The sequence below is a fragment of the Bubalus bubalis genome, chromosome 20 (assembly GCF_019923935.1).
Source record: "Bubalus bubalis isolate 160015118507 breed Murrah chromosome 20, NDDB_SH_1, whole genome shotgun sequence".
NCBI classification, from domain to species: domain Eukaryota; kingdom Metazoa; phylum Chordata; class Mammalia; order Artiodactyla; family Bovidae; genus Bubalus; species Bubalus bubalis.
The window spans coordinates 46,268,418-46,292,595 of NC_059176.1; the positions used below are offsets into that span (position 1 = coordinate 46,268,418).

Below are 24,178 nucleotides of genomic sequence, written 5' to 3' on the forward strand. Positions count from 1 at the left end.
CCAAGCTAATGAGACTTTGGAGGACTTCCATCTTAAAGCGTGTAGCCAGGAAAACTGAGTCCAGAATAGGAAAGGGATGTGCCCAGGGTCGCCTGATGACGTATGTAAATCTGGTCTCCAATCTGCATGGCTGCCTGAGCACTAAACAAAATGTGGTTACCACCTGCATCTCTTTTTTTTTTCTCTCCTTTAGATAAAATATTTGTTTGGCTTTTTGGAATATAAACACGTTCAAAAGGAGTTTAAAAATTGTACTTTTGGAGTTAACCCTTACAGGAAAGAAGATTTTTGTTGTTGTTCAGTTGATAAGTCGTGTCTGACCCTTAGTGATCCCGTGGACTGCAGCATGCCAGGCTTCCTTCCTTGTCCTTCACTATCTCCTGGAGTTTACTCAGATTCATGTCCATTGAGTCAGTGATGCTATCTAACCATCTCATTCTCTGTCACCTCCGTCTCCTGTTGTCTTCAATCTTTACCAGCATCAGGGTCTTTTCCAATGAGTCGGCTCTTCACATCAGGTGGCCAAAGTATTAGAGCTTCAGCATCAGTCCTTCCAATGACTATTCAAGGTTGATCTCCTTTAGGATTGACTGGTTTGATCTCCTTTCAGTCCAATGGATTCTTAAGAGTCTTCTCCAGCACCACAATTCGAAAGCATCAGTTCTTCGGTGCTTGGCTTTCTTTATGGTCCAACTTTCACATCTGTACATGACTACCGGAAAAACCATAGTTTTGACTATAAAGATTACATTTCTTTAAATCTATAACTTGGCTTCTGTTCAACCACATTCACCCACCCCCTGACAAAGGAACACTGCATCTACCATTTATGAGCATTGCTTCTTTCCCACATTTAAAATACCAAATCTAAAATAAACCCCAAAGTCTTGGTTGAGGTTGAGTTTATGCAACTCACACATCTGAAGCTCAGCATCACTGTGAAACTTACACATTCTTTCCTCACTGGTGGAAATTCACATGCATTTGGACTAACAGATTCCAGGTCTGTGTCTCTTAACTGGGGCATTTTGTCATTAAATATTCATAACTTCATCTTTATTCATGTCAGCTAAGCTTTTTATTGCCCTGCCATTGCTTTTATTAACAGCAAAGTGGATGTGTTTATTTACACTTAGACAGGAAATGAACCGAAGTTGCCTGGTGGTATGGGCCTCACTCAAGTCATCCACTGTACTTATCTTAATTAGACTTAATGCAGATCTGAAGCTTGGTTTTCTTCCTTTGCAGAAGTAATTTCTGGAAAGGGCACAAATAGAATTCAGTGATTATAGAAAGATGAAGCTCAATTTGTGGTACTTATAGTTTATTAACTTTTTTTAAAGAAAATGTGTTTTGATGACTAACACATATATGATATGCTGCAGTCATAAACTGCAGTTCATAAAATGACTTCACTCAGTAGCATTTATGATGAAGAGAAAGTAATCATTCTAATAATGAAATGACCATGACTTCCTCTATGTTAATTTAAAGTGCAGTTTCAGTTCAGTTGCTCAGTTGTGCCCGACTCTTTGCAACCCCATGGATTGCAGAATGCCAGGCCTCCCTGTCCATCACCAACTCCTGGAACTTGCTCAAACTCATGTCCATTGAGTCAGTGGTGCCATCCAACCATCTCATCCTCTGCGGTCCCCTTCTCCTCCCACCTTCAATCTTTCCCAGCAACCGAGTCTTTTCAAATGAGTCAGTTCTTCCCATCAGGTGGCCAAAGTATTGGAGTTTCAGCTTCAACATCAGTCTTTACAATTAACACTCAGGACTGATCTCATTTAGGATGGACTGGTTGGATCTCCTTGCAGTCCAAGGGACTCTCAAAAGTCTTCTCCAACATCACAGTTCAAAAGCATCAGTTATTCGGCACTCAGCTTTCCTTATAGTCCAATAAATATAGTCTATAAATGACAACTGGAAAAACCATAGTCTTGACTAGACGGACCTTTGTTGGCAAAGTAATGTCTCTGCTTTTTAATATGCTGTCTAGGTTGGTCATAACTTTCCTTCCAAGGAGTTTATAAAACTGCAAATAAATGATGCCAGGCTCCTGTGTCCATGGAATTCTCCAGGCAAGAAAACTGGAGTGGGTAGCCATTCACTTCTCTAGGCGATGTTCCCGACCCAGGGATCAAATCCGGATCTCCCACATGGCAGGCAGATTCTTAACCATCTGAGCCACCAGGGAGGCCCCAAATAAATGACTACAGTGAATAAAAGGAGAATATTAAAACTGATATTTTTAAATGCAGCAAAGCACTAGTCCCTGGTCTGGAAACAACACCAGATAGAAATTAAAGGTGATACTTATTTCTTAAATGAATTTTCTGATTTTAAGCCTTCCTTTTGTACCCCACGAGAAGTCATCTAAGAATTCAAATGCTGTAATCAAAATAAACTGAAGCTCATTAATAAGCCAAATAAGGATTCCAAATCAAGATTGGCAGGAGAAATATCAATAACCTCAGAGATGCAGATGACACCACCCTTATGGCAGAAAGTGAAGAGGAAGTAAAGAGCTTCTTGATGAAAGTGAAAGAGGACAGTGAAAAAGCTGGCTTAAAACTCAATATTCAAAAAATAAAGATCAAGACATCCAGTCCCATCACTTCATGGCAAATAGATGGGGAAACAATGGAAAGAGTGACAGACTTTCTTTTCTTGGGCTCCAAAATCATTGCAGATGGTGACTGAAGCCATGAAATTAAAAGATGCTTGCTCCTTGGAAGAAAAGTTATGACCAACCTAGACAGCATATTAAAAACCAGAGACATTATTATGCCAACAAAGGTCCATAGAGTCAAAGCTATGGTTTTTTCAGTAGTCATGTATGGATGTGAGAGCTGGACCACAAGAAGGCTGAACGCTGAAGAATTGATGCTTTTGAACTGTGGTGTTGGAGAAGATTTTGAGAGTCCCTTGGACTGCAAGGAGATCAAACCAGTCAATCTTAAAGGAAATCAGTCCTGAATATTCATTGGAAGGACTGATGCTGAAACTGAAGCTTCAATACTTTGGCCATCTGATGCAAAGAACTGACTTATTGGAAAAGACCCTGATGCTGGGAAAGATTGAAGGTGGGAGGAGAAGGGGACCGCAGAGGATGAGATGGTTGGATGGCATCATTGACTCAATGGACATGAGTTTGAGCAAGCTCCAGGAGTTCGTGATGGACAAGGAAGTCTGGTGTGCTGCAGTCCATGGGGTCACAAAGAGTCAGACACGATTGAGTTACTGAACTGAACTGAAGGATTCTGAGCTATGAAGACAGCATTGTGGCTAACTTTAAAAAAAAATAGCATTGGAGAAACTAAGAAAGCAGGGAGATTTCCCTGAGGTCACGAATCACGTGCCAGAAAGCTGTGACTGGAAGCATGTTTCTAGACGTCAGTTTAGTGCTCTTTACACTGTCACCTGTGCTGTGATTAAAACTCTGTTTTCCTCTCCTCTCAGTTTTATTCATTGCTAGCATGTGTCTGGCAGCTGGCCTCTTTTTAGGTTTATAAGAATCACTTGACTTCTGGTGTTTAACACCCACGTAGTATACTGAAGACATGGTTGAGTGTGCAAAGGACAAAAAATATTATCTTTCAGATAAATGTGGAGGACAAAAACAGGGGCAAGTAGGTTCGGCTTCTGATTGTCCCTCTTGGTTAATCAGCCACCCATCCATTCATTCATCCATCCCTCCATCATCCATCCCTCCATCAGACATTGGCATCAGTGACGTCTTCCTGGCTTCTGGTTTGACAACCATGTAGAAAGTGGAGCCACCATTTATGTATTTAATGTATCTGCTTGTTTTTGATTGTGGCAAATGCCACAGAAGATAACATTTACATAACATAATGGCTTTAAGTGCACAATTCACTAGTGTTGACTATATCTACGCTTCCCTGGTGGCTCAGAGGTTAAAGCGTCTGCCTGGAATGCAGAAGACCCAGGTTTGATCCCTGGGTCGGGAAGATCCCCTGGAGAAGGAAATGGCAACCCACTCCAGTACTCTTGCCTGGAGAATCCCATGGAGGGAGGAGCCTGGTAGGCTACAGTCCATGGGGTTGCAAAGAGTCAGACACGACTGAGCAACTTCACTTTCACTAGATCTCTAGAATGTTTTTATCTTGCAAAACCTAAACGTTGTCCCCACAAAACAACCACTCCCTTACTTGCCTCTCCCAGCCCCTAAGCACCCACAGTCCTACTCTGGGTCTCTATGAATTTGACTGCACTAGATATAAGCAGAATTATATGATATCTATCTCTTTGTTGTTGTTGTTCAGTTGATCAATTATGTCCAACTCTGCTTCCCCACGGACTGCAGCACACTAGGCTTCCCTGTCCTTCACCATCTCCCGGAGCTTGCTCAAACTCATGTCCATTGAGTCGGTGATGCCATCCAATCATCTCATCCTCTGTCGCCCCCTTCTCCTCCTGCCCACAATCTTTCCCAGCATCAGGGTCTTTTCTAATGAATCGGCTTTTCGTATCAGGTGGCCAAAGTATTGGAGCTTCAGCTTCAGCATCCGTCCTTTCAATGAATATTCAGGATTAATTTCCTTTAGGATGTTCTAGTTTGATTCCTTGAAGTCCAAGGGACTCTCAAAAGTCTTCCCCAGCACCACAATTCCATAGTATATATTCTTCAATGCTCAGCCTTCTTTATGGTCCAACTTTCACATCTGTGCATGACTATGGAAAAACCATAGCTTTGACTATACGGAACTTTGTTGGCAAAGTGATTTATCTTTTGGACTAGTTTATTTCACTTAGCATAATGTCTTCAAGGTTCATCCATGCAGTGGCCTATGTCAGAATTTCTTTCTTTTTTAAGACTGAATAACTTTTCCTTGTGTGTATAGACCACACTTTCTTCTGCCGTTCATCCATTAGTGAATGTTTGTATTGCTTCCACCTCTTGGAGCCGCCACTTAAAATTTTTTTCTAAATTACTTTATTTATTTAGGATATTCTGGGTCTTTGTTGCTGCCTGGACTTTTCTCTAGTTGCAGGAAGCATGAGCTACTCTCTAGTTGCAGTGTGTGGGCTTCTCATTGCGGTGGCTTCTCTTGCTGTGAAGCATGGCTTCTAGGGCAGGTGGGCTTTGATAGCTGCAGTGCATGGGCTCAGAAGCTGCCGTTCCCCAATTCTAGAGCACAGGCTCAGTAGTCGTGAGCCACCACTTATTAAAGGAGAGAAGTAATCTAACTTCTCTTTTCCTTTGTTTATTTGTAAAAGAAGTGATAATAAAGAACCACACTTTAGGATTCCGGTGCAAAGTGAGAGATTTATAGAAGTCACTTTTAATATGTGTAGCATGGTGTTGCAGATCTGGGAAGCAGAGAGTGTCTGCTTGCTCTCACTCTTATTATTTTTGATATTTACCGAGAGGTGGGATCTTGGAAGAGAACCACGTCTGAAGGGAAGATAACACGTTCCGTTTGGGACACACTGAATAGGAATGATCTTTGAAATATCCAAGTGGAGATGTAAAGTGCACAATCAGAGAGGGCTCTTTGGAGCTCTGAAGAGCACTCTTACATTCTGGATGGTAGTGAAGCTGTGTGTGTTGATGAGGCTACTCAGGGAAGGGATGCACGGTGATACACCGAGACCCTAGCGTGGAGACCTTAGGAAAAATAAAATAGGGTGTAGGGGAATGCAAGTCTGCAGAGAAGTAGAGAAGGCACAATCGGAGGATGAGGATGATTACTGAAGGCAGTGTGAAGTCATGGAAGGTGAAGGGGGGAGGGGCAAAGGTTTCCACCAGAGAGAGTCCCAGCCAGCACAGAAGCCTGTGTGAAGCCTCGTTAGAAGGGAGCTCAGGAATCACCATGGGGCTTGTTGATATCATTGCTGGGGTGATGGCCTCGATAAGAAATCTAGAGTGTTTGTGTGTGAAGGGGAGAAGAGGAGATGCTACGAAGGGTAGAAGAGATAACTCACCCAGTCCCTCCCTGCACCATGGAAGGCTGCATGCTCTGGCTCAGCTCCTCTCACTTATTTATTTACAAAATGTTTATTTTGTTTTTGGCTGCACGGGTGTGATATCTTAGTTCCCTGACCAGGAATTGAACATGTGCCCCCTGCATTGGTAACATGGAGTCTTAAATACTGGACCACTAGGGAAGTCCCTTTAGCAACATTTCTTAAAATTTTTCTCTTTCAGTGTCTCCTCTGAGTGTCCCCCACATGGACTGCAGCTACTCCCATGAAACAATGCTCAGCCCCAGATTCTCTTTGACATCCTATCTGTTCTCTTACTCTCTTCCCTCTGATTCACCTGAACCTGTTCAATGCAGATCCACTTTCTACTCATGACCTCCAGCTGCCATAAGCCCCTCATCTTCCATATGAACAGCTTTTCTCTCCTTGATGCATACTTCTCACTTTACTCCCTAAGTTCTGACGAATGAAAAGATACATGAGGTGTGTTCCTGGGTACAAAGATCTTCAACATGTGATCTCAAAGAGGAGAACTCCTATGATACCCACAGTAGCCTTGGGATATATGTACAGCAGCCTCTCATTTGTAAGAGAAGAATATTTAGGCTGAAGAAGGAATGAAAGAGCTAATACTTTGTTCCTGCAAGGCTGCTGTCCATATGTGGGTCAGGGTGGACCAAGAACAAACATTGGATTTAAGCTCTTGGGTTCTGATAGATTATTGGCAAGGTTGCTGTAGGGCTGGCAGAGAAGGAGGAAAGGAGGGTCGTAGTTGTGCCTGATTGGGACTGGCAGCTTGGAATTCTGCATGCAGCTTGGTGACTTCTGCCCCTTGCTGAATGTGGCTCTTGTTGCTGTGTGTTTGGTTGAGCTTTGCTACCATTTGTGAAGGTGTCTCCAAATACAGACAGAGACCACAGGGCAGCTCTGCATCTTCCAACCTGGCTCGTTGGGGCAGCCCTAAGGCTCTTTGCCTCAGGTTGGCGGTTCTAGAGGCCCATCTGGACAGAGACCATTCATAAAAGCAAGTCTTTTTTCTCTGCCCTGACTCATCAAGGATCCAATTCCCTGACCTAATTCTTCTGTCTAGAAGAGACCCAACCCAAGATCATCCAGATTTGTTATTTTTTCACCAAGCTTATTATATACCAAACACTGTTCTATACAGTGTAGAACAAGCAAGTTCTTTGTTATATACAAACAAGTACTTTGTGCATATTAACTATTTAATTCTTATTAATAAGCCTATAAGGTAGATCCTATTATTACCCACATTTGCTGCAGGGAAAAAAGAAGGCTCAGAGAGGTTAAGTAGTTAGCCCAAGATCACACAGCTGGTAAATGACAGAAACTAGGCACTCTTTGTCTGAGTGTGTGTTGTTTACCATGACCCTCCATCACCTCTCAGAGAAAAGCTTTCTTTGCCATCATACAAATCATAAACAAGCAAAAGGAAGGAGGCTTATAAAATGAGCATAATAATAGGTCTTGTCTGATTGGGATGTAGTTAGGATCAGGTTTCATCATCAACGTAAAGCAGTTTGTATATTTCTTGGCATGTTGTTCCTTCTCAATAGCTATTGCTGCTATTATAGATAAAAAATGAAAACTCTAAGAGTTCACTGATTTGTTCAAGATCACAGAAATAGTTGGCACCCAACTGGGAGATTCCCAGGTGGCACTAGTGGTAAATAACCTGACTACCAGTGCAGGAGACATAAGAGATCTGGGTTTGATCCCTGGGTTGGGAAGATCTCCTGCAGAAGGGCATGGCAACCCACTCCAGTATTCTTGACTGGAGAATCCCATGGACAGAGGAGCCTGGTGGGCTACAGTCCATGGCATCTCAGAGTCAGACACGACTGAAGCGACCTAGCATGCATAGTAGGAAAAAAAAAAGTTCTCTGAGTTGGGGCAGTGGTTCCCAACCTTTTTGTCACTAGGCACCAGTTTCATGGAAGACAATTTTATCATGGACAGGGGTGTGGTGGGGGAATAATTTGGGGATGATATAAGTACATCACATTTATTGTGTACTTTTTTTCTATTATTATTACATCAACTCCACCTCAGATCATCAGGCATCAGAAATCCTGGAGGTTGGGGACCTCTGCTCTAATGGACACTTAGGCTGTTACCTCTCCTTACAGGATGTTTACAGTCATTCAGCAATATGCCACAAAATCTCTCAGCTTGTTTCTCAAGTTGTAAGAACAAATTGCCACAGGCCCGGCAGTGCTTCTAATCATTGTGGTCACTGGCTTGTAAACATACCGTTTGGTTTTGTTGGTGCAAACAGCCAGCAGTGTGCAAGCACACTTGGATACTTTTTCATATGTAAAGAATTTTCCAGGACCTAATGCTGCCAGAATGTCAGAAGAGTTAATGGCAGATGTGGTTGTGAAAACGTTCTGTATTTTTAGACAACCTTTAATTAAAACACTTTGTATGTCTCGGGGACCAAATCATATGCTGCCACTTGAAGGCTGTCAGAAGGGGAAAAAGTATACAAAGCTTCTAAAAGCAGCTTTGCTTATTTTTATCGGAGATGGAATGAGGGAGCCTTTGCAGGGACAAAGCTTGATCTCTTGCTACAAAATTATATGAATTTAAACTGCAGCACAAATATGCAAAGGGTTCAACATACTGTGCTTAGTTTGCTACATTCAGGCCAGCCTTGGGGTCAGTCTGGGGGCAGTGAGCTAAGCTTGCGTCCCCCAAAAGGCCCATGACCTGCAAGACCTTCCTAGTAAGTCGATACAATTGCTTCTTGGTGTTGAGCACCCAAGCAGAAGGGCTGTGCTAATGCAGAATCAAAGTTTCCTAGAGACACAAGTGATGCTACATTCGTGTCAAGGAGCCGCCATGTTGAAATGGCCATCTGGAAGCAACTATGTGAGAAAGTAAACTTCTGCCTAACAGCAGCTCTACCTAAAGGGCTGTTTTAACTGATTTAATTTTCCATGTTGAATTGCATTTTCAAACAAGTCCTTAAAGGGCCAGGTCATGCAGTGCTAAATCTTGATTCTCTTTGTATATCTGAACATCTGTAACAGGTCCTTGTATCCATTAGGTGGTCAACAAAATAGATGACTGGATCATTCAAGTCTGTATTTATTTATATATTTTAAAATATAATTTGATTAATTTATTTATGTTTTTGGCCATGCTGTGCAGTATGTAGGATCTTAGGTCCCCAACCAGGTATCAAACCCACACCCCCTGCATTGGAAGCCTGGAATCTTAACCACTGGACCACCAGGGAAGTTCCTGTATTTATTTTTAATATTAACAATAACATGAAAGTCACTCAGTCATGTCTGACTCTTTGTGACCCCATGGACTGTAGCCCACCTGGCACCTCTGTCCATGGGATTCTCCAGGCAAGAATCTGGAGTGGGTAGCCATTTCCTACTCCATGGGATTTTCCTGACCCAGAAATCAAACCCAAATCTCCTGATTGCAGGCAGATTCTATACTGTCTGAGTCACAACACATGCAAGTTATTTACATTCAGAATGTATAAACTGCTCTTCTTCAAACATCTTGGTTCTTGCTAATAATGACAATGTCATTCTTATTTTTGGCAGCTCACTACTTTCAGCTGCCATTTACTTTTCACTACATTTTCTTAGGCATTTGCATTCTTAAATTCTTAGGAACGTGAGTAATGTATGGTGTCTATTTTGTTCAGAAGTTAAAAATGATAACCCATGAAAGACTTTCCTTCTTCCCTTTAATTCACATTTGAAGGATATCAGAAACTGATACAATATTGAAATACTAACTGGTACTAAGAAACTACTAGAATAATATTAATCGTAAGCCACTCTCTATGTATCTCTGTTGTTTAGCAGTTAATATAGCAAAACCATAAATAAATTGTGCACATACCAAAAATAAAAAAATAAAAACCACAATAAAAATAGTGTTTTTATTGCCAAGTAATGTGCACAACAGAATTTGCCGCCAGCACTCCCTTCCTGAATCACCACCCAGTCTATGGTGGTTGTAAAATATGAACAAATGCTTTGGGGTCTTATTCCTCTCCTGGGAGTGTGGGCTGGACTCAGTGACTCATTTTTTGTGAAAAGAGTAAAGTGGAAATGATGGTGTCCATTTCCAAGACTCAGTCATGAAAGACTCAAAGGCTTCCTCCTTGCTTTCTCTTTCGGCTCTCTCCTTCTGAGAGCAGCGAGCTACCAGGTCCTAGAGACACTGCAAGAGCCCCATAGAGAGGCCAGGGGTCACCTGCTGACAGCACGTGAGTGAGTGTCAGAACCCAGCGGCTGACGTCTCGGCTGCAGTCTCATCGGAAGCCCTGACCCAGAACCACCTGGCTACACCACTTCCAGATTCCTGACCAACAGACTTGCTAGACAAAAGCTGTTAGCTGTTTGAAGTGTCTAAATCTGGGGTGATCTTTTAGGCAGTTGTAGGAAGCTAAATTGCACCCCAGCCCCCATCCTCCATTCTCTTTGAATTGCTCTATGCCCTTTGTTGTGGTTCAGCCGTTAAGTCATATCTGACTTTGTGTGACCCCATGGACTGTAGCCCGCCAGGCTCCTCTGTCCATGGGGTTTCCCAGGTAGGAATACTGGAGTGGGTTGCCATTTCCTTCTCCAAGAGATCTTCCCAACCCAGGGATGAAACCCAGTCTCTTGCATTGCGGGCAGATCCTGTGTCCTTTAGAAGCTGGAAAAGGCGCAGAAGCAGATTGTGCCCTGAAGCATCTGGAGCAAACATAACGCTGCTGGCAAATGAATTTAAGCCCAGTGAGACTCATTTCAGACTTCTGTCCTCACAACTGCGAAGTTGTGCTTAAGTGCCATTATGTTTGTGGTGATTTGTTGGGCTGCTGTAAGGGACAGCACAGATGATGTTGTCCAACCCCTTCATTATATGAAGAACTCTGAAGCCCAGAGAGACAAAAGCGCCTTGGGAAGATGCTCAGGAAGAAATAAACCTCATGGGGCAAGGGTGTGCAATACAGGTCTGTCCACTCTGGTGAAGACCTGGCTGTGTCTGCCAATTGGATCCAACTGGTCCAGAGAGTGTTGTTCTGACAGTCCCTTAGCGCCTCCTTAAATGACAAGAGCATGAGTGAATTCATCCTATGGAAAAACCCTGCACAGTTCATTAACAGTATAATTCTTTTAGCAGGCTTCCTTTCTTGCACTGGTGGGTCTGGTGTTAACAGTTAAGAACTTCATTAGGGGACCTTGGACCAGTTTAGCTAGGCGTGGCCAGGGGAAATGACTCTCTCCCACTTTTGAATCATCGTGGCTTCAGTTCATTCACATGCTTCCTGTTACATCTCACCTACCCCTCCACGCTGCCACGACCTGTTTCAGAACCTGCACTTGTACCTATGGATGGGACACAGCAATCCTACTCCTGGGTATATAGCCTGAGAAAACCATAATTCAAAAAGACATATGCACCCCAATGTTCATTACAGCAGTATTTACAACAGCCAGGACATGGAAGCAGCCTAAATGTCCATTGAGAGATGAATGGATAAAGAAGATATAATACATATACATATAATGGAATATTACTCAGCCATAAAAAGGAAATTTTGGGGGGGTCATTTGTAGAGATGTGGATGAGCCTAGAGTCTGTCATACAGAGTGAAGTAAGTCAGAAAAAGAAAAACAAATATATTAACACATATATGCAGAATCTAGAAAAATGGTACTAAAAATCTAGAAAAATAGGACAAACCTATTTGCTGGGCAGGAATAGAGGCACAGATGTAGAGAACAGACTTATGAACACAGGAGGGGAAAAGGGAGGGTGGAATGAATTGAGAGAGCAGCTTTGACATATATACACTATCATGTATAAAACAGATAGCTAGTGGGAAGTGGCTGTATAGCACAGGGAGCTCAGTTCAGTGCTCTGTGGGGACCTGGAGGGATGGGATGGGGGTGGGACGGAGGCTCAAGAGGGAGGGGATATATGTATATGTATAGTTGATTCACTTAATTGTACATTGGAAGCTAACACAACATTGTAAACCAATTATAGTCCAATAAAAAATCAATTTTCAGTCTTTTAATCTGTGACAACTCGAATTTCATTTCTTTGACAAAGTCTTTACTAGCTGTATTTTTATAAGCACAGCTATTTAGTTTCTAATATGCTACCTCTAGGTCAGACTAGGTGTGACATTTGGAGGAGGTAGAGATGCCTTTTTTCTCTTTCAACCAGTTTTCTGCAAAATACTTGCTCTGCCTGTCCTTCCTAGAAGATGTTTACACCCTGGGCCTTTGTACCTCTTGGCTAGAGGTAAAGCCCTCTGTGATCAGGGGACCCTGGAAGCTAAGCACCATCTGAAGGCCTGATCAAACCGTGGACGGACATCTTTCGGCAGTGCTACAGCTTCCTAAGCTGTCCTCCGTACTGTTCACCCTGATTTCCTTTACCTGGCCTTCTTTTGTGTGACAAACAGCTCAGTAGTGACTATGTCCTACAAAAGGATCCACTTAAGCTGTCACACACATTGATTTCTAAGGCTCCTTCAAGTCCTGAAATGCCTCATTTTATTTGACAGCCATCCTGTTATCTCACTTACCACCTGCCTTTTTACAAAGAGGATGACATTTTACTGCAGTGTTGAGGTGAAGAAGAGGGTTTCAAACTTTCAGAGGCCACGGATGCCATGCCTGGCTTCTTGGTGGTAGAACTCCTGACCTGAGAATTGTTTTGACTGTGACATTATGAAAACATTGCTGCTTCTTAATGTTTTCAAAACCCGTGAATTCCAAGCAATGCAATTTTCTCCAACAATGTCATAATACCCTCCTGTCCAAAAAGCCCAGATAGTTTTTTTTTTAAACAAAAGACAAAAAGCAAAAGAAGTGAAGAAATTTAATCAGATGTCAGAACAATGCAGAATTTTCATTATATATAGTTTCAATAGCAAATATGATACACCGTTAGACTATATTTAAAAATTTTTTAAGTGTCAAGCCAAAAAATCTGAAGAGTTTTTCACTCTCTCTTTTTTTTTTTTTAGAAAAAAAAAACAGTGTACTTTTATCAATATTACATGGTTTTGATTTAAATTGTGTTTTGTTCTAAAGATGCTGTATATTTCTTCCACCAATCATTTCAGTTTTGTCCCTTCGTCCATCTTTTTGGACAAACAGATACTTTCTCATTTTTCAGTAGCTTGATATAAGCAAAAGACAAAGAAAGAGGAATTTAGAGTACATGGTGATGCAAATTCGGGCTATAGTTCTGCATAAGGGCTAATGTCAGTTTACCACCTCTCTCCCTTTCTTGTTTAGCACCAAAGCAACTTTCCCTGCATTGCTGAGTTGGTGGCAGGGAGTCCAATGTACTTCTGGCTCACTCTTACCCCAAGGGAGTGGCTTTTCACCATTGTGGCAGAATGCGGGATATGGAAGGGCCACGTCAGACCCATCACTATGGGTGACCCTTAGCTTTAACATCAGTGCTTTGTCTCTTGGCCTGGAAGGCAATGAAAAGACTAGTTTCGTTCCTCTGAGAGAACAAATGGCAGGGAAGAGTTAGATGACCTCACTGGGTCCTGGTCTTTTGCTTAGTTTTGACCTGTAAATTTCTGGGTGAAGAAGTGTCTAAAGTCTATGGGGAAGTGCTTATATGTGGATCTGGAGTATTACTATAAGTAATAGTTGAATTGCCTTCCCCCTAAGAGATGTTGAGGGCTTCCCAAGTGGTGCTAGTGGTAAAGAATCCACCTGCCAATGCAGGAAACCCAGGAGATGCAGGTTCGATCCCTGGGTCAGGAAGAACCCCTGGAACAGGAAAGGGCAACCCACTCCAGTATTCTTGCCTGGAGAATCCCATGGACAGAGGAGCCTGGAAGGCTGCAGTCTATGGGGCTGCAAAAGTCAGACACGACAGAAGCATCTTAGCATGCACACTATTCTGAAAACAATGGAAGCAACTTAAGAATTTAAGTGGGAGGTGTGGTTAATGTGATCACAATTATGTCATATTTTAGAAAAGAGCACACTTGTAGGAGTTTTGTGGGGGTTTTCTCCATTTTCTCCATTTTATTAAAATTTTAATTTTGTATTAGAATATAGCCGGTTAACAATGCTATGACAGTTTCAGGTGGACAGCAAAGGAACTCAGACATACATATACATGTCCGCATTCTCCTCCAAACTCCTGTCCCATCCAGGCTGTCACATAACATTGAGCAGAGTTCCCTGTGCTATACAGTAGGTCCTTCTTGGTCATCCATTTTAAATATAGCGGTGTGTACATGTCCATCCCAGACTCCCTAACTATCCCATCTCTCCATACTCCAGCCCCCCAGTCTCCTGGCAACCGTAAGTTCCTTCTCTAAGTCTGTGAGTCTGTTCTGTTTTGTAAATAAGTTCATTTGCATTGTGTCTTTTTAGATTCTGTAAATATAGTATGTCATATGATGTTTCTGCTTCTCTGTCTGACTTACTTCACTCAGATGGAGTTTTGAGATTGGACTAGAAGGAGATAGGAAGGGGAGACTGAGGACAGGTACCACTAGGGAGGCTGTCTTTGCAGTTGTCCAGGTAGGAAATGACAAAGTTATAAACTAAGGCAGTGGCAGTGATTTTGAGGGGAGAAGAATCTAGTCTTGAGATGAAGAAGACCTGGGGTTAATTAAACTAGGAACAGAGAATGTTTATCAGATGTCTTGTCCCTGGTGGCTCAGGGGTAAAGAATCCACCTGCCAATGCAGGAGGCTTGGGTTCAATCCCCGGAGAAGGAAATAGTAACCCACTCCAGCATTCTTGCCTGGGAAATCCCATGGACAGAGGAGCCATGGGCTACAGTCCATGGGGTTGCAAATAGTTGAACACGACTGAGCATGCATGCATGCCTGTAGGGTCATGAAATGTCTAGCTTGGGATCCCAAGGGGAGAATGGTGCCATACAGATAAGAAAGGAAATGATGTTCATGGAATGGGTGCTGAGTATAGTTTGGACATGTTGAGTTCAGGCGCCTTTGGACATTGGGAAGGAGATAGTCAATTATCAGGTAGACGATTGGAATTCAAGAGAAAGATCTGGGTTGGAGATAGAAAGACATCACTTAGGGGTGTCAATTAAAGCCCAGAATGTAGATACGTCACATTCAAAGAAAATAAACGATGTGAAAAGAAAGAGAGAGCTCAGTATGGAACCTTGGGGAATAACACAATTTAAGAGATGGGGAGAGAAAGAGGACCCAGTAAAGGACCCCAAGAAGGGTCAGCCAGGCGGACAGGAAGAGCCCAGGAGAGAATGTGGTAAGAGATGCAGGATGGAGAGTGAGCCAAAGAAGCAAATGCAACAGAAGAACAGTTTTAAAATAGAGTGGGTGAGGACAGAAATGAGTCTAGGATGGTTTGGGGAGAAAGGGTGAAAGGAGAACATGGAGCTATCTCTGGTCAGCTCCCGTTTCATGAAATCTGACCACAAAGGGAAAATAAATCAGATGATAAATGTGGGAGGCACCAGGAGGAAGGCTATGTGCAGGAAGAGAAAAGGAGGTTGGTGACCAGAGAGAAGCAGAATCTAGGAGCCTGGAGAGCAGGTACTCGAACTCCACACTGTCCTTCCCAGTTGTTCCAAAGGAAAAATCCCCTCCCCCACCCTTTATCGTTGCTCTGATGATGGTGATGCTTAAACACATTTAGATTTCTGTCGCAGAAAGTTTGTAAAAAGGGCTGGTGAGAGGCACTAGGATGAATGAGTTCTCCCTGATTCAGGACCCTCAAAGCTGAATTGAGAGCGTAGCATTGACATATGTACACTCTTTGTGGCCCCATGGACTGTAGCCTGCCAGGCTCCTCTGTCCATAGAATTTTCCAGGCAAGAATATTGGAGTGGGCTGCCATTTCCTTCTCTAGGGGATCTTCCTGGCCTAGGGATCAAACCTGAGTATCCTGCATTGCAGCTAGATTCTTTACCATCTGAGCCACCATGGAAGCTCTATATATACATTATCATGTGTAAAATAGGTAGCTAGTAAGAACATGCTGTATAACACAGGGAGCTCAGCTCGGTGCTCTGTGATTACTTAGAGGGGTGGGATAAAGGGTGGGAGGCAGGCTCAAGAAGGAGGGGATATATGTATACATGTAGTTGATTCACTTTGTTGTATGGCAGAAACCAACCCAACTTTGTAAAGCAATTATCCTCCAATTAAAGAAAAAATTTTAAAACAATTCAGTGCATTGTCTTGTCTGACTTCTCTCGTCTGCTCAAGTGAAGACCCCAAATGGCAGGGAAACGCTGCCACTGACATGAGGAAGAAAGAAGGGCCATTATGATCTGCAGGCATTTTATAGATAATTACAGAGCTATAATGTAGCTGTCAGGGATCTCGGGCTTGTAAGAGAATTGCATTGTTTTGATAAAGCTTTGACTCTGGGGGGTTGTGGCACATTTATGTTGCTTGCACAGAATACCATCCTGTTCTCTCCCCTCTGGATTACAGGGTTTTATAGACTGAGGGCTGACCCTGCAACACAGAGGTTTCAAATTTAAAGCTTGACTTTTTCAAAGTCATCTGCTAACAAATTATTTAAATACCAGACTGTTAGTTTCAGAGTTTGGTAGCATTAACCCTTCGATGAGGGGGGATTTTGTCTTAACCACATCCTCTGCATTTTAGAGTTTCCAATAGAAGAGGGAACCAAGATTTATTGAAGAATTAGAGTTTGCTGTGTGGCCATACTGGGCTTCCCTGGTGGCTCAGTGGTAAAGAATCCACCTGCCAGAGGAAATGGCAACCCACTCCAGTATTTTTGCCTGGAAAATCCCACGGACAAAAGAGTTCAGCAGGCTGCAATCCATGGGATTCCAAGAGTCAGACATGATTTAGAGACTAAGCCACGGCCTGCACACTGATTAATTCTTGTTTAATGACTGAAAAATACCAGGAGCACCTCTGAAGAGGTAGAACAGGTAAGGCAGGTCAAAAGAGCATATCTCTGGGGCATCTTTCTCATTGGAACACCATGTCTCTGTTATTTTATTCATTTAAGATTAGCTATTGAAATAATGGAAAGAACCATACTCCCCAGTCCCTAACAGCCTGTCACAGATATAAATTCTGAAGTCGACATCACAGGATTGGAATTTGCCAGGATGCATGTGTCAAACATAGGATAGGTGTGTGACACCTTAAAAACACTTCAAGAAATTATATGACCCAGAGTGTTACATGTTGCATTTGCATGAGCCAACATGCTTTTCTTTTTTTTAAAAATAAGCATGTTGAGCTGGAGGGTGCAAGCTTCCCTGTTTGAATGCCAGACCAGTTTCATACATTATTCTTAAACGTTGTTAATCCTGTAGATTTCACATCAGCAGATTTACCTAAATGTGATTCTGCTGAATGAATATACTAGCTCATGTTATGTTTAAAGCCCCTTTATCTAACAATTGCACCTGTCAAGAAGTGTCCTTAATTTGTTTAATTTAAGATATTTTTCTGAAGTCATTTGTTTTTCTTTCTAGGGTTAAACGTCCTACACAATTTTCCTTTTTTACTCACATCTGCAGAGGTTCTCAGAATGCTTGAAAATGAACACTACATGCTCTGTTTTAAAGTCTTAGGTGATTTCCCCCATGGGGCATATACATTTACTTCTTAAGGTCTTGTAATTCACTTGAAAATGTACATTTACTCACACTAATAAAATTTTCTTCCAGCTATATATTTTCCTGCCTTACATCATCTCATTAAGCACTAGAATCCCTCATGCCTGGATTTCCCCCAAAGATTGTGGGAAATCTGTGACTGGCTCCATGAAATGAGCTCTTATTCTGTGATGGTCTAAAAATAGTTGTACCGAACAGCAAAAACATATTGCAAGTGACTTAGATTAATACCTTTTTTCTCTGTTCGGGAGTTATTAGATGATGGGGTGAAAAGGAGCCTTTGAGATCATCTAGGCTGAGCCTTTTAGTTTACAGATAAGAAAACCAAGTCCCTGAGATGAAAAGTGACTTGCTCATGGTCCAGAGTGAGCCCTTGGCATTTCTATCACTGAACTTACATCTCTGGATTCCCTACTGTGAGGGGAAAAGGTTCAACTTTTATAAGTGCTTGGAAACAGGAGAGCAGGACATCTGTAATACTGTTGACCTAGATTAAAATCTCAACTTGATCGCTTAGTATCTGTGTGAGCCATGGGAAATCTCTACGTGTCTGTCTTGCTGTTTGGTTGCTCAGTTGTGTCTGACTCTTGCAAACCCATGAACTGTAGCCTGCCAGGCTTCACTGTCCATGGGATTTTCCAGGCAAGAATACTGGAGTGGGTAGTGATGCCCTTCTCCAGGAGATCTTCCCGACCCAGGGATCAAACCTGGGTTTCCTGCATTGTATGCGGATTCTTTACTATCTGAGCCACCAGGGAAGCCCCAGTGGGTCACATACTATGCATAAAGTATAGCTAAACTTATAGATTATTCTTCAGTACATATTGACAGTTTTATGAAATGATTGTATTTTGTTTACACTTCTCCTAGGTGCCTATGAGAGTTCCAGCTATCCTATGTCTTTGCCTATAACTAGCATTATTACTAGCAGGCTTCCCTGGTAGCTCAGATGGTAAAGCGTCTGCCTGCAATTCAGGAGACCTGGGTTCAATCCCTGGGTCAGGAAGATCCCCTGGAGAAGGAAATGGCAATCCACTTCCAGTACTCTTGCCTGGAAAATTCCATGGATGGAGGAGCCTGGTAGGCTACAGTTCATGGGATCGCAAAGAGTCGGACACGACTGAGCAACTTCACTGAACTTCACTGAGAATTAGTTCATCAAAAAAATTTTTTTTAATGTTCTAGCAGGTGCATAATGATGTCTCTTTGTGTTTTAATATGTATTCTCCTGGTGATTGATAATGTTGAGAACATTTTTTTTTTCAAAATTTGTTAGCTATTTGGAGATTCTCTTCTGTGAATCTCCTGTTTAAGAGTGTTACCTAGGGTTGAACTGTTAACTCTTTTAAATTAATACAAGGACATCCCTGGTGGTCCAGTGGTTAAGCATCTACCTTCCCCAGTGCAGGGAAGGCAGGTTCAATTCCTAGTCGGGGAGCTAAGATGCCACATGCCCGTGGAACAACTAAGCTCGCACATGGCACCTACTGAGCCCCTGGGCTCTAGAGCCCAAGCACCACAGCAAGAGAAGCTCACACGCCGCTACTAGAAAAGCCAGCACAACTAGCGAGAAGCCAATGTGCCACAATGAAGATGGAGCGCATCCAAACTAAAAATTAAGGAAGTTTAAAAAACTGAAAAATCCTTATGCATGCTTTATACATGCTAGGTAAATGTTCTCTTCTCCCACTCACTGGCTTGTCTTTCATGTTTTCACTCATGTCTTTGAATAAATAGGAATTCTTTTTTTTTTTTTTTTTAAATTTTATTTTATTTTTAAACTTTACATAACTGTATTAGTTTTGCCAAATATCAAAATGAATCCACCACAGGTATACATGTGTTCCCCATCCTGAACCCTCCTCCCTCCTCCCTCCCCATTCCATCCCTCTGGGTCATCCCAGTGCACCAGCCCCTAGCATCCAGTATCGTGCATCGAACCTGGACTGGCAACTCGTTTCATACATGATATTTTACATGTTTCAATGCCATTCTCCCAAATCTTCCCACCCTCTCCCTCTCCCACAGAGTCCATAAGACTGTTCTATACATCAGTGTCTCTTTTGCTGTCTCGTACACAGGGTTATTGTTACCATCTTTCTAAATTCCATATATATGCGTTAGTATTCTGTATTGGTGTTTTTCTTTCTGGCTTACTTCACTCTGTATAATAGGCTCCAGTTTCATCCACCTCATTAGAACTGATTCAAATGTATTCTTTTTAATGGCCGAATAATACTCCATTGTGTATATGTACCACAGCTTTCTTATCCATTCATCTGCTGATGGACATCTAGGTTGCTTCCATGTCCTGGCTATTATAAACAGTGCTGCGATGAACATTGGGGTACACGTGTCTCTTTCCCTTCTGGTTTCCTCAGTGTGTATGCCCAGCAGTGGGATTGCTGGATCATAAGGAATTCTTACCTAGGGTTGAACTATTTTGGGGGAGAAGGCAGATGGTATCTTTATAAGGAAATATCAGCCTACCCCAAGATCATGAAGACTTTGTGTTCTCCCATGCTACTACCTATAAACTTTATTATTCTACCTATTATATATTTGGGTCTATGACCCATGTGGAATTGATTTTTGTTTATTTTAAGAGTAAGGGATTCAGATATTCTAATTTTTCTGAATAGCGAATTGACCCAGCAACATTTATGAGAAAGATCGTCCTCTCCACATGCACTGCAATTTTCTCTTTGTTGAAATTTATGTGAACATATATATGGATTTCTGGACTCTCAGTTCAGCTCCATTAATTCTTTTGTCTAGTCTTGTGCCAGCACCACCCAGTCTTACTTACTGGAACTTGATAATAAGTTGTCATATCTGGAAGCATAAATCATTCAAACGTGTTCTTTGTCTTGAAGTTTGTTTTCCAATGTAGTTGCCCCTTTTGCATTTCTGTATAAATTTTGCCATCAGCTTGTCAATTTCTACAGAAAGGTCTTCTAGAATCTGATTAAGATGACACTGAATCTATTGATAAATTTGGGTGAACTGACATCCTTACAATATTGAATTTTCAAATCCATAGTCATGGTGTATTCTTTCAGTAATTTAGGTCTCAAAAAAATCCTTCTCAGTAAGTTTTTATCATTTTCTGTATAGATGTCTTTTACTTCTTATCTCTAGATTCTTTGGATGTTACATCATGTGTACAGAAGAGTACTTACTTCCAAAACTCTCCCTAACACTTTTTTTTTTCTTGCTTTATTTATTTAATTAACATTTCTGTGCTCAGTTGTGTCTGACTTTTTGTGGCCTCATGGACTGTAGCCCACCAGGCCCCTCTATCCATGGAATTTTCCAAGGAAGAATACTGGAGTGAAGTGCCATTTCCTCCTCCAGGGAATCTTTCAGACTCAGGGACTGAACCTGTCTCTTGGTCTCCTGCACTGGCAAGCAGATTCTTTACCACTAGCACCACCTGGGAAGCTTATATAGAAATGGTGATAATGGCATATGTCTCATTTCCAAACTTAGGTGAATCAGTTTCAAATTTCACCATTAATTAAGTTTACTGTATATTTATATTTTGCAGATTCCTTTTGTCAGATTTAAAAAGTTTCCTTTTATATCCCAATTTGCTAAAATTAAAAAAAAATCATGAGTGAGTGGTTAATTTCCCAAATGTGTTTCTCACTTATTCGAGAAAAGGCTTCTCCACTTTTATGTTAATTTGGTGATTAAGTTTTAAATGTTAAACCAAGTTGCATTCTTAGAATAAACCCAACTTTTTTGATCCTTATTCATTTTCTTTTTCTTGTTTCACCGGATCATCTGATCTTCTAACATTTTGTTTTTGATTTTTACATCAATGTTCATTGGATTATAGGTTTTAAAATAAAAAAAAAAATGCTGGATGAAGAATAAAAGAACTGGAAGGTGTTTCAACTTTTCCCTATTCTCTGGAAAAGTTTGTGTAAGATAGGAGTTCTTTTTTAAATGTGAAGAATTTACTCTAGAAGCCATTTGAGCTTGGAGCTTTCTTTATAGGAAGGTTTAAAATTAGGCATTCAACTTCTTTCACAGATAAAGGAGTGTTTTCATTTTTATTTCTCCTTAGTGTCAGTTTTGACAAGTTGCTTTTTTTTCAAAGAACCTAAAACTTTTTATTGATATCTATGTTTTCTATACAATATTATCCTTTGTACTATCAAGACCAATTTGGTGATAAGTAGTTTAAAAAACATACTCGTTGGCTATTTTAATGACTTTCTTCCAAGCTGTTATTCACGCCCCCTACCTTGCCAAAACTGCAAGTTTTTATGTTGTCACTTCTCTATTTGAGTTAATTCATGACTTAGTATTTTCTTTAATTGAACCACATGTCACTAAAGTTAAGTAGATTCTATTCAAAGTCTGAAGGAAGTTTCCAGTGCTCAACACCTTAAGTACAGGCCTGCTTGATGTGTTAATTGGTAGTGCCAGTCTCTTGATGCTTTGAAAATTTGGCAACTTTTATTTTTTTATTTTCAGTTATGTTACTTGGCCACATAATACAAATAATGAACAGACTCAGTTGAAGCAAAGACAATGCAAATAGTGATAACCAGGCTTGGACACATGCAAGTAATGACAACTACTTCAAAACAACTGTGTCTGAATATAATTTAACAATGTCACCGATCCCACTTTTAGAGCTGCTTGAAAATATCATAAAACAGATGAAATATGACAATTCTGTTAAATACAGTGACACTTCTCAGTCTTTTTTTTCTCTTCTGAAATCTTTATTTTCTTTTGTGTTTAAGGAAGAAGCTATCCATTATAAGACTGGAAAAATAGGATAAGCAACAAGGTCCTATATACAGCACAGGTAACTATATTCAATATCCTATAATAAACCATCATGGAAAAGAATATGAAAATATATATATGTATATATATTGTGTATGTACACCACTGAATATAATGTATATGTATATAACTGAATAACTTTGAAGTATCACAGAAATTAACACAACATTGTAAATCAACTATACTTCAATAAAATAAATTTAAAAAACAGTCAAACTAAAAAAAATATGACTGGAAAAATAAATGAGTACATTGTCTCCTAGTTGTTTGATTTCATTTATTGTAACATACTTAATATAATATAATGAAATTTGTAATTTATTTTGAAGAATCATTTGTGGTAAGGATCTTATTTTATGTTTTCCCACATAGTTATACTAGAATATATCATGAAATACTGAACTGTGGATGTCAGTGTTCCATATGTTTAAGATATTCGTCTCTTTTAATATATTTTCCATTTGTTATTTTAATAGGAATATAGGTGGGCAAGGTGAATGGAAATGGAAAGAGCTGTCCATTCAAATTTCCAACGTCACAAGGAAGTTTCTGAGTGGTCAATTCTTTGGATTGAAAATTAATTCCATGTAAACCTTATTCACCTTGCCTGCTCCCAGAACCTAGAATGTGTTCTAATTTGTGTTGCCATTGAAACCTCCTCTTATCTCCACAACTCTGTATGGCTTCTTTGAAAATTCCTGTGTAATGGGAGAATGAGATACGTCACCAGCCAGAATCACACGGTCCATCAACAGAAAGATATCTGTGAGCCAGGCCTCTTGACCATGTCTCCCTGCTGTGATCTATCCAGAGGCCATCCTGGTTGCCTCTTCACCTGTTTTGGTTACTTCTGACTGGACTGGCTATTTCTTGTTCCTTTGTTCTTACAACATCTCTGCAGTGAATCCTACCATTTGGAGACAATTAGCTTTGATTAGGTGACAGCATTGTAAGAAGGGATATTTATATCACTAGAGCAAATTCAGGGAGATAGTGAGGAACAAGGAGGCCTGGTGGGCTACAGTCCATGGGGTCACCAAGAGTCAGACACAATGTAGCAACTGAGCAGCAACAACATGTCAGAGATCAGGCATTTTCCAGAAGGCTGTGTTTCCTGTGTCATCATTGACAAGACACTTGGCATGCAATCTGTGAATCGGGCCTTGGGTTTAAAGCTGGGGACATAGAAATGGGTCCCATCGACAGTGATCTGAGTCCAATCAGAGAAAATCTTCCTTTACAGAGTCAGTCATCTCCTTTTCTATGAGAGAACCTGCCAAGAATACCCTGGAGGGAAATGTCAAAGATATAGCAAGTACTCTTGCTGTGGGAAGGATTATGGTCTCAACTGATAATGCTGTGTGTGCCATAAAATAGAAACCAAGGTGATTGAATTGATCAGGAGGCTGTCCTCTGAGCAGGGCAGTGGGCATGGTTCCATCCTGCAGAGATGAACAGTACTCTGGTGCTGACACTGTGGGCTTCTCTGGATCATTGTGCTGTTCCTTCCTTGAAAGTGAACCTTTTGGAAACAGATGGAGTGAAACAGCTGATGTCATGCTTAAGGGAAGGGATACAGAGGTGAACATGACACCTCATCCCTGAGTTAGCTTGGACTTTCTGTTTGGAGATAAGGAAAAAACAACTCAAAATGGTTTAAACAACAAAAGTCAAGGTCGATGGTTCATGAAACTGGAAATTCCAAAGATGGAGAGACTTCAGGATGGGATTGATTTAGTTATTTGACAGTTTCTCAAGGACCCAGCCACCTTTCCCA

At 41.2% G+C, this 24,178-nt stretch overlaps 1 non-coding gene across 1 annotated transcript; it reads left to right on the top strand.

The window, feature by feature from the left end:
- The first annotated feature begins 3,905 nt into the window (after nt 1–3,905).
- TRNAS-GGA lies at nt 3,906–3,977 on the top strand. The gene has a single exon. It is a non-coding gene; the product is annotated as a tRNA-Ser (tRNA).
- Nucleotides 3,978–24,178: the final 20,201 nt, after the last annotated feature.